This window comes from Pelodiscus sinensis, chromosome 22 (genome assembly GCF_052426305.1).
Source record: "Pelodiscus sinensis isolate ZL-2025 chromosome 22, ASM5242630v1, whole genome shotgun sequence".
Lineage (NCBI taxonomy): Eukaryota > Metazoa > Chordata > Testudines > Trionychidae > Pelodiscus > Pelodiscus sinensis.
The window spans coordinates 1,045,400-1,056,503 of NC_143073.1; the positions used below are offsets into that span (position 1 = coordinate 1,045,400).

The 11,104-nt window shown below is 47.6% G+C and overlaps 1 long non-coding RNA gene across 1 annotated transcript; it reads left to right on the plus strand.

Moving 5' to 3' along the window:
• The first annotated feature begins 1,092 nt into the window (after nucleotides 1–1,092).
• LOC112544259 (uncharacterized) lies at nucleotides 1,093–4,926 on the plus strand. Its single transcript, XR_003087573.3, has 2 exons — nucleotides 1,093–1,443; nucleotides 3,981–4,926. It is a non-coding gene; the product is annotated as an uncharacterized LOC112544259 (long non-coding RNA).
• The last annotated feature ends 6,178 nt before the right edge of the window (nucleotides 4,927–11,104 follow it).

Consider the following 11,104-nt stretch of genomic DNA (forward strand, 5'->3'; position numbering starts at 1 on the left):
ACCCCACTAGTCACCTCTCTCCACTCTGAAAACTGACTAATTATCCTACCCTTTATTTCCTGTCTTTTAACCAGCTTTCAATACATGAGAGGACCTTCCTGCTTATCCCATGACAACTGACTTTACTTAAGAGCCTTTGGTGAGGTACCTTGTCAGAGGCTTTCTGGAAATCTAAGTGCACTGTATCCACTGGATGCCCCTTGTCCAGAAGTTCGTTGACCCCCTCAAAGAACTCTGGTAGATTTTAAGGTGCTACTAGACTATTCGTTATTTTTTAAGACTCACAAAACAAGTAGATGGCATCATGACCTTTTGGGGCCCAACCTACTTCTTTGGGGTTGTGCCCACAAAAACTCATGATATCATCTACGTGTTTTGTGAGTCTTTAATGTGCAACTAGCCTATCTAGTAGATTAGTAAGGCAGGATTTCCCTTTTCAGAAACCATGTTGATTTCCCCCCAGCAAATTATGTTCAAACGTGTGTCTGACAATTTTATTCTTTACTGGCAATGGAGGGGGAGTTTTCTCAGAGAGAAGGACCTTGCAGCCTGAGCTTAAGTAGATCACACTCCGGATTAGTTTAATTTCCCACGAAAGCTCGTTCCTTACCTATAGGTGCCATGAGTCAGTGACCATGATTTACACCTTTTATGGGATTCTTCCTGCACCTTGTTAGGTACATTATCCCAGACAAAAACATCCCTTCCCTTCTCCTACAGCCATTTCGATCCCACTTTTCTTGTACTCCCAACGCTTAGGAGAGATTCGGTTTAACCATAGGACATGTTGTGCCATGTTTTCATGAGAGGGTTATAACCCAGAACTCCTTGTTTCAAGGCCATTGACCTGACTGAAAGGACATCCATGGATTTCATAACCAATGGTCACAAGCATGGTGAAGAATTACAAGTGGGGATTCTAAGCAAGCCAGAATAACTCGCCCAGCCCGCAAGCAGTTTGAAGGGTAAGGTGCACCTTGCCATTGGTGATTTACTTGTCTGCATATATGAAGAATTAATATGAAATACTGGGTAGGCCAGCAGATTGTACCATTGATACACCTCCGAGGCACCTTCAGACGCTGAAATTAATCAAAGCAGAATGAAGGAAACCAAACAAGATGTATTTCCCTGTAGGCACCCAGGAAATCAGAGGGATGATATCAGGAAAATACCTGTCTCGTGAAGGCTGAAGATGAAATGAACTTGCAGAGTGCAGTAAATCATTCTGTGTGACTGGGAATTGATTAACAATCGTTATCTGTGATCGAAACCAGAAAAATAATTACAGGGGTTATTGAGGCAAGTAACCATTTTGTTTGGTTACTTGATCTGATTTCAATGCATTAAGGGTGTTTCCTTTGCTAAGAAAGCGTATAAAAGTGCTAGTCGGTACAGGTGGTTCTATCGACTCCTCTTGACTTCATCTGCCTGGTGCACTGGGTAAGTCTCTTTGACTCAGATTACTCTTGTGCCTTTAGTGATAGTTTTAATTCTGGAACTACTCCTGTACCAAAACTCTGTTATTTTCGAGCTGTGGACACAGAGCGTTTACGGCTTAACCTACAGGACTTTCTGTAGGGCATTGATTGCAGAATTGGGGATGCTTTGTTAAAAACAGCAGGTTGAGATTTTCAAATCTCCATATGAGATGCAGACCCCTTTTCTCCCTAATACCTATTGTTGGGTTGTGGACATGGAAACACCTTAGAGAGTTACGACAAATCTCAACCACAATCCGCTTTGATAAAAGACTGTACGACTGACCTTAGATATAGAATTTCACATTGCCCGAGCCTCAGCTGATTTAATTGGAGTCAAAAGGTTTACCTAGACTGATGATCTGGTCCTCCTGTTTCTATAGAACTACAGAGGTCAGCTTTCATATATAGCTACTGAATGGTTCTTTTCAGTTCAGTCGAGAGCTGTAGCTGTACTTGAAACTAAAATTTTGGGCAGCTCTGTGTGTTCACCTCCAAGGCAAAGTTAGCCTACACTTTAGGTGTGTTAGTAACTTGTCATTGGCAGTTGACACCATAGAATACCAGAACTGGAAGGGACCTTGAGAAGTCATCTAGTCAAGTCTCCTGTACTCACGGCAGAACTAAGTATTAGCTAGACCATCCTGACAGTTGTTTGTTTCACCTGAGCTTAAAAACCCCCAATGATGGAGACTCCACAACCTCCCCGGGCACTTTATTCTATTGCTTACCCACCCTGACAGGTAGGAAGTTTTTCATACTGTCCAACCTAAACCTCCCTTGCCACAAGTTAAGCCCATTGCTTCTTGCCCTGTCCTCAGAAGTTAAGAAGCATAAGTTCTTTCCCCGCTTCTTGCAAAAATGTGTTCAGTACTTGAGAAGGGTTATCATGTCCTTTCTCTGGTTATATTTTCCAGTTGAAATAAACCAGTTTTTTCGCCCTTTCCTCGTACATGAGGCCTTTAATCATTTTGGTTGCTTTTCTCTGGATTTTCTCCAACTGGACACAATACTTCCAATGAGCTGTAATCAGCAGAGAGTAGAGCAGAGGAATTAATTCCCATGTTTTGCTTTTGGCAATCTTGCTAATACATCCCAAAAGAATAGTGATCTTTTGTTTTGTTTTGTTTGTTTGTTTGCAACAGTGTTAGACTGCTGAGTCCTTTTTAGCTTGTGATCTTTTTAGCTATAAATTCCTTTCAGTAGGACTCCTTCCTAGTCATTCATTTTCCACGTTGTATGTGTGCAACAGTGGAAGACTTTGCTTTTGCCTGCATGGGATTTCATCCTATTTGCTTCAGACCATTTCTCCAGTTTGTCCAGATCATTTCTGATTTTTAATATTATGCTCCAATGCTCTTGCAACACCTCACAGCTTGGTATCATCCACAAACTTTGGAAGAGTACTCTCTATCTCATTATCTTAATCACTGATGTAGCTAATGATTACAAAGGGCCCTCGGGAACCTGACTTGTTACGCCCTTCTGGCATGACTGTGAAATATTGATAACTGCTCTCTGGAAATAGCTGTCCAGCCAGTTATGCACCCACCTTATAGTAGCCCCATCTAAATTGTATTTCCCTAAGTTGTTTATGTGAAGGGCATGGAAGACTGCATCTAAAGCTTTACTAAAATCACGGTATATCATGTCCACCACTTCTACCCATCCACAAGGCTTGTTTCATTGCCAAATAAAGCTCTCAGGTGAGTTTGGCCAGATTTGTTCTTGACAAATCCATGCTGACTGTTAATTATCACTGTATTTTCTTCCACATGTTTGCAGATTGATTACTAAGTATTTGCTTCATTGACTTTCCTGGTACACAGGTTAAGCTGACTGGTCTGTAATTCCCTGGCTTCTCTTTATGTTCCTTTCTGTAGATGAGCAATAGATTTGCCCTTTTCCAGTCTTCTGGAATCTCTCCCGTAGTCCATGACCTTTCAAAGACATTCATTAATGGCTCCAACATCTCCTCAGTCAGCTCCTTGAGCAGTCTAGGATGCATTCTGCAAAGTCCTGGAGACTTACAGCCTCATGAATCAGCGAGAGAGAAAGACTTACGTTGAGCGTCCTAGGACAGCTTTTTTGAATGGCATCAGAAGATGTAAAGAGAAGGGACTGAGGTTGGGTGGGAGCATCCTCAAGAAACAGAGAGCAAGAGGGGTAGGCGGATGTAACCGTGGGAGGGCGTGGTGGCAAGCTCCAAGCAGTGCTGATCTCAAGAAAAAGTGGCCAATCAAAACTGAGAAGAAGGAGAACATTTCCTACCTGGACTAGGAATTGGGAATGCTCCTGGCATAGGCAGGAGAAAGCCAGAATCTGAGAAGGTTTTCTGAGGAATGGTTGGGAAGAAGACTAGTGGTGAATAGGGATAAGACTACAGGCAGAAACGGGAGTAGATCCTCACAGCTATTACCACACAACATGAGCCGTGAATCTCTGGTGACACTGTGAATTGTGTGTTGTGTTTACCCTAAGCTCCCTGCTGTGTTTCAGGTTCACAACACTCGCCGACGATGACATTTCCATGTGCTCCGCGATGCCACCCGTGTCCCGACTTATGCCCAGAGCCATGCGCCGTTGTCTGCAATGATCCATGTGTCACATCCTGCGGTGACTCCACAGCCGTGGTCTTTGCTCCACCAGTGGCTATCAGATTCCCGGGACCAACTCTTGCCACTTGTGCGCAAGACAGTGTTGTGGGAAGCTCTGCACCATGGCTCCCCTATGGCCCCTATGGCCCCTCTAGGGGTGGTGCTGGGGGTGGTGCTGGGAGCGGTGCCGGGGGCGGTGTTTACGGTGGTGTTTTTGGGGGTGGTGTTTATGGTGGTGCTCTTGGGGGTGGATCTGGAAGTGGATTTGGGGGTTGTTCTGGTGGTGGCTATGGGGGCTCCTTTAGACAATGGTCGAGATATGATCGGAAGTGCTATGCTAACCGATATGACTGTTGTCCGCCATGTTAAACCCAGACAAAAGCTCCAAGGAACCGAAACCAAGCAGGAAAAGAATGACACTATGGAAATTCCCGATGCAACTGTTGGTGCAGGAACATCTACAATTCCACTCCATGCCGGGGGGTTGTGGGTGATCTTCACTTTATGAACTGGACTTACCAATGTCTTCCTATGCTACCTAGTACCTGAGCACTATGGTCTGTCTCGTTCTGGGACTTTGTCTCATGCTTGCAGCTTGCCTTGTCCTTTCTCGTGCTGAGCCCTTTACAGCCAGCGAGTAAAACCGCTCCCAGATGTGACACCATTTTCAAGCCCTGCAGCTGCAGGAAGTGAGTGAACACGCTGTGTGGAACCCCTCACATCGCTGCTGGTGACTGCTCTTGCTTTCCCTGTGCTCCTGGAAATGTGTTCTCTGTGTTCTGTATCAATGAATTCTTTCAGTGTGCACCCTGGGGCCATTTCCCATTAAAATTGTTTTCTGCATTATACCAAGGACCTTCTGGTTTTTATTTCCCCCAACATGCCTTCTTCTAAAGCGCTCCTGAGGAAATGCTGCCCTAAGCTGATGGTCAGCACCAGCCCTGTGCCCTAATCAATCCCTCTGGAACCCGCAGGGAGGACGAGAATCAGGCACATTACTTGGCCCATACATGAGGGAAGTTACGTCCTTGTTACATATCTCTCAAACAGTAAATGAACTTCAGTTCTCTATTTCCAGTCAATCTATTTCCCTGCCCTAATATCACACAGCCGCCAAGAATGCTCATAAGATAAGGCTGGGTGGAATCGTGAGAGGACATCTAGTTCAGGCCCCTCTGCTGCAAGCAAACCAAGTACATGGAGACCCCCCTCCCAAAAGGCATTTGCCCTGTCCCCATGACTGACCGCAGGGTTGTAAGGGGGTATGTAGTCTTGAACCTCTACCAGCACCCATCAAACTCCCCATATCTGGTTGATACTGCCTCTCGTGTGGACAGCAAACCATTGGCAAGTAGTCTGAAGATCTCGATGGCTTCAGTTGTAGTAGAGACTTTTCCTTCAGTTCTCCCTCATTCTCACCCAGGATCAAAGGGAAATTCTTAGCAGGTGGGAGCAGGAACGGTTGAAGGTCCAGATTCAGTCACTGGCCTTCTCTGCTTTATTCTCAGATACCAGGTCGCCCCGCAGCCTAGCGCAGGCAATCTGGTCTGACATTGCTGTCATGCTCAAGTCGCTCAGCAGAGGTGGAAGTGGCCATGCGGTCCTTCTGGAAGTGCAAGGGAGAACAGAATCCCAGCTTGGGGCTTTCAGCAGAACCAGGAGGAGGCCGGGCCTGTGAGCTCCCCAATCCTTTCAAACCATGGACTGGTCAATCGGCCGGGGTCTTTGGGTGGCTCAGTTCTGGCTCCCAACGGGAGAAACATTCACAGACACCCGTGGCACAAAGGCGCTGCGGAACACCAGAAGGGCCTCGTCAAGAGGTCTCCGGCTGAGCATCCAGGAGTCACTTTTGGTAATTTTAGACCAGGGATAGGCCTTCACGGTCACAGAGAAGCCACTTCATGAATTTTAGTGCACGGTTACAGGGCGGTTGCGGGCCCTCATGGGTGGGGTGGGGCCTCAGGCAGAAGGGGTGGGGCAGGGGGCTACTCTGTATGGGAGAGACAGACTTTGTGCCAGAGACTGAGTGTACGGTGCAGAGACTAGGAGAGTGTGTGACATTGTGTGTGTGACAGTGACACAGGGCGTGTGTCTGCCGGCTGATGTGAGGTAAGAAGCCGGGCGCTGTTTTTGTAAGACAGGGGAAGCTGTACCGCTCTGATGTCTCCCCCTGCCCTGCTCGGCAGAGATGAAGACAAGTGTGTGCATGTGTGTGTGTGTGTGTGTGTGTGTGTGCATTCATGTACAAGTGTGTGCATGCATGTGTGTGTGCATGTGCATGTGTGTGCATGTGCGCATGTGTGTGTGCATGCATGTGCGTGCATGGGTGTACATGTGTGTGCATGTGTGTGCGTGTGTGTGCATTCATGCGCATGTGTGCGTGTGCATGTGCAAGAGCAAGAGCGAGAGTGAGAGGGAGGAAGTTTGAGCCCTGAAGTTTTAGCAACACGCTCTGCCTCTCAAGACTGGTTCTCCTCTCAGGCACTCAGCATCTGTGCTTCAGACTGGAGCAGCCATGCGGTGCCTCCCTATCCCCGACCCCTGTTCTGCAGAGGGGGGGCACAGAGGCAAAGGGACACCCTGATGGCAGCTCTGTCCTCTCCCCCCACTCCCTCCACTCTGCACAGCCAGCAGGAGAACCGGGGAGCTGCTGGGCTATAAGACAGAGCAAGGAGGGAAGCAGCAGCTAGACATGCTATGGGCTGTAAGCCTGCACCTCTGCCAGTCAGCTGGGCGAGTCTGATCCAGCCCCGGGACTGATTTTGCCCACCCCAGGCTGTGGCTCTAGTCTTGTGCCCCCGAGTGGTCTTGCTCAGATCAATAGCCACGTCTCAGTCTCTGTGTGCGTAACATTCATTCCAGTCTTCCCCCCTTAGCCCTCCAGCAGCTTTCCAAAGGGGCCATTGGCCCAGTAGGTTGGATTTTCTCCCTCTGCACCGATGCCGCGGGCTTCTTGCCGCACCCAGTCAGGTCCAGCCTGCTTGCAGCGGGATTATCACAGGAGTTCCTGCGCTGGTCCTAAGAAGCACCCTCTCCGGCTACGAGGAAGCCACCCACCTCTCCACCCCCCTTTGGTTCAAAGCAAGGAGGATCAAAGGGCCATTGTGTCTTTATGTTTCCACTCATGCCAGCTTTTCTTCAGCAGAAACAAACGTAAGTTGGCATGACCTCAGCGGTTCTCTCCATGCACCCATGCCCCAGTGGGTAAGTGTTAGAGCAAGTCGTTGGGTTTATCGTTTAGTGATTGCATGAGCGTTCGTGGACGAGGCTGCGTGAGGCTTTGTTTGGTTTGAGTTGCCTGCCTTCTGGGACGTTCTGTCCCATTTTGGAGAATGTTCATGTAACTCCCACCCCCACCCTCCCCGGGTTACACGGGAACAGGCCACATGCGCCAGTTTGCCTGGGAGATTGATCTTGTGAATATGAAAGGGGATCCTGAGTGCCCCACTGGTGATGTTGGAGAGCTGGGAATCCTCTGTCCACCCCACGTCACAGTCCCTTCCTTCTAAATGGATTCAGAATTGGTGGCACCTCCAGCTGGCTGGGCCCAGCACAGACTCAGTGGTGGGCCTTGGGAACCGCCAGGCGTGATGAACACAATACACCCCATGGCCCTGGGTTAGAATTCACACGCCTTTACATCACAATTTACACAGGTTCTAACAGACGAGGATTCAATATCACTCCTAATGTAAATCCACAGCACGCAGTGGAATAAAATCAATTAAACAAGGAAAGATCCCTACAGCAGAGGTTTCAGCAAAGACCTTAACTGGATTGCCGGCTACATTCCACATCCTCATGGCAAAAAGCCAAAGACCAGGTTCTTCCGAGTACTCAGCGTGTCCATGCTAAATGAAGCTGATGGAGAGGGTTCTAATCGATTATTCTTTTCCTCTTACTTTCTCCTTTCCTTTCCTTTCCCTCCCCATCCCCTCTTTTTTCTGCTATTTATTTGGAACCTGGATCCCTTCAACTCCAGTCATCTGAAGAAGTGGGCAGTGCCCACCAAAGCTGCATGTTTTGTTAGCTAGCACCTTTGAGACTGACACGGCTACCCCTCCCAAGCAGTAATAAATGAAACTTGTGCCGCCGGCCACGACACTGACACCATGTACCCCGCCCCACAGCGCGCGCTCTGGGTGTCAGAATCCCAGACGTTTGCGTGACACCCCCCCACCCTCCAAAGAGCTGCCGCTGGAGCAGAGACAGCCCGGTGCAGGGGCTGTGGGTCAGTCCAGCCAAGGCCACAAGCTACACATCCCCTCTGAAACTGGAGTGTCCCCCCTCCTCCCCAGTGCCAGCAGCCCTGCGTCCTGGTGCACTGGGCAGAGCTCTGGGCCCCTCCTCAGGCTCCATCTCTCGGCTGTGCTCCTTCCCTTGCACTTCCCCAAACAACAGTCCCAGTGACTCCCCATTCCCGCCCTGCAGGCCCTTCCCAGGCAGCTCCTGGCACAGTCAGAGTCTCTCCCTTCCTCGGACAACCAGCAACAGCCTCTGAAGCCCCAGCACCAGACCTGCCCAGTGACGGTCAGGGGGGCTGTAGTGGGGAGGGGCGATGCAGTTTTTGAAGATGTAGCCAGGTCTGAACAACTCATCCCAGAGAACAACCCTATTTCTTATCCCTCCTCAGATGCTCCGGACTCAATCCCTAGCCCATACCAGGCACGCTTTCATTCTCTATAACACCCACGTTCGCTGCTCAGTTCTCCAGGCTCCATCCCAGGATGGGCTACTGGTTTGTGACCCTCGTGTCCTGCAGTTCCCTGGGAATGTGTGGGTGAGAACATGAAAATGGTCACACTGGCTCAGACCAAACATCCTCCTAGCTCAGAATCCTGTCTCCCGACAGCGGCCAATGCCAGGTGCCCCAGAGGGAGCAAACAGAACAGGGAATCAGGACATGAACCTTCCCCTGTCACCCATTTCTAGCTTCTAGTAAAATGAGGCTAGGGACACCAACCCTACACATACAATATGATGGGGACTAATTTAGCTACAACTACTCAGGAGAGAGATCTTGGGCTGCATCTAGACTGGCATGATGCTTTTGCGCAAAATCTTGCTGCCTGTCTACACTGGCCGTGAGTATTTGTGCAAGAACATTGACTTCATAATGTACAAATCAGTGGTTTGTGCGCAAATACTCTGACACTCCTGCTCAGGGATAAGCCCTCTTGCTCAAGAATTCTTACGCAAGAGGGCCAGTGTAGACAGCAGCGTTAATTTCTTGTGCAAGAAAGCCCGATGGCTAAAATGGCCATTGGAGCTTTCTTGCGCAAGAGAGGGTCTACACTGGCACGGATGCTTTTGCTCAAAAGCAAATCTTTTGCGCAAAGGCACATGCCAGTATAGACGCTCTCTTGTGCGTCTTTCCGTTAAAAGTATTTGCGCAAAATCATGCCAGTCTAGATGCAGCCTTGGAGTCATTATGGATAGTTCTCTGAAAACACGTGGATGAAGTCAAGAGAAGTTGATAGAAGCACCTGTACCGACTAGCACTTTTATACGCTTTCTTAGCAAAGGAAACACCCTTAATGCATTGAAATCAGATCAAGTAACCAAACAAAATGGTTACTTGCCTCAATAACCCCTGTAATTATTTTCTGGTTTCGATCACAGATAACGATTGTTAATCAATTCCCAGTCACACAGAATGATTTACTGCACTCTGCAAGTTCATTTTTTATTCAGCTTTCACGAGACAGGTATTTTCCTGTTATCCTCCCCCTGATTTCCTTGGTGCCTACTGGAAAATGCATCTCGTTTGATTTCCTTCATTCTGCTTTGATTATCTTCAGCATCTGAAGGTGCCTCGGAGGTGTATCAATGGTACAATCTGCTGACCTGCCCAGTATTTCATATTCATTCTTCATCTATGAAGACAAGTAAATCACCAATGGCAAGGTGCACCTTATCCTTCAAACTGCTTGCGGGCTGGGCGAGTTAATTTGGCTTGCTTAGAACGCCTAATTGTAATTCTTCACCATGCTTGTGACCCAATGGTTATGAAATCCATGGATGTCCTTTCCGTCAGGTCAATGGCCTTGAAACCAGGAGTTCTGGGTTATAATCCTTTCCTGAAAATACGGAACAACATGCCCTAAGGTTAAAATTAATCTCTCCCAAGCCTTGGGAACGCAAACGGGAAATTGTGGAACTACTCACTGTGGTTTCTAGCCTGTCCTTTAAATGAGCTTCCATACCTAATGACTGGAAGATCGATAACGTGACGCCCATTTTGAAAATGGTTCTACAGATGATGCTGGCAATTACAGACGGGTAAGTCTAATGTCAGTACCGGGTAAATTAGTTCAAACTATAGTAAAGGTTAAAATTGTCGGACATATAGATGAACATAATTTGTTGTGGGAATGTCAGGATGGTTTCTGAAAAGGGAAATCATGCCTTCTAAATCTACCAGATAGCCTAGTAGCACCTTAAAGACTCACAAAACATGTAGATGATATCATGAACTACCGTGAGCACAACCCTGAAGAAGTAGGTTGTGCTAAATTTAGTCTTTAAGGTGCTACTAGACTATTGGTTGTTTTCAACATCTACCAGAGTTCTTTGAGGGTATCAACAAACACGTGGACAAGAGGGATCCAGTGGATATAGTGTACGTAGATTTCCAAAAAGCCTCTGACAAGGTTCCTCACCAAAGGCTCTTAAGTAAAGTCAGTTGTCATGGGATAAGCAGGAAGGTCCTCTCCTGGATTGATAAATGATTAAAAGACAGGAAACAAAGGGTAGGAATAAATGGTCAGTTTTCAGAGTGGAGAGAGGTAACTAGTACTGTCCCCCAAGGGTGTGTACTGGGACAAATCCTAATCAACCTATTTACCCCTTTCTCTAGATCAGGGGTTTCCAACCTTTTTTGGTCCCCGTACTCCCTTGGCTTTTAGCAAACCTTCCCGTACCCCCTATTCAATATGAAAGGAAATAAATTCTAGACTCTAAAATCCACAGCTTTTTTCACTAACACTACTACTTTTGGAATATTTCAATTAGGATAATCTAGTT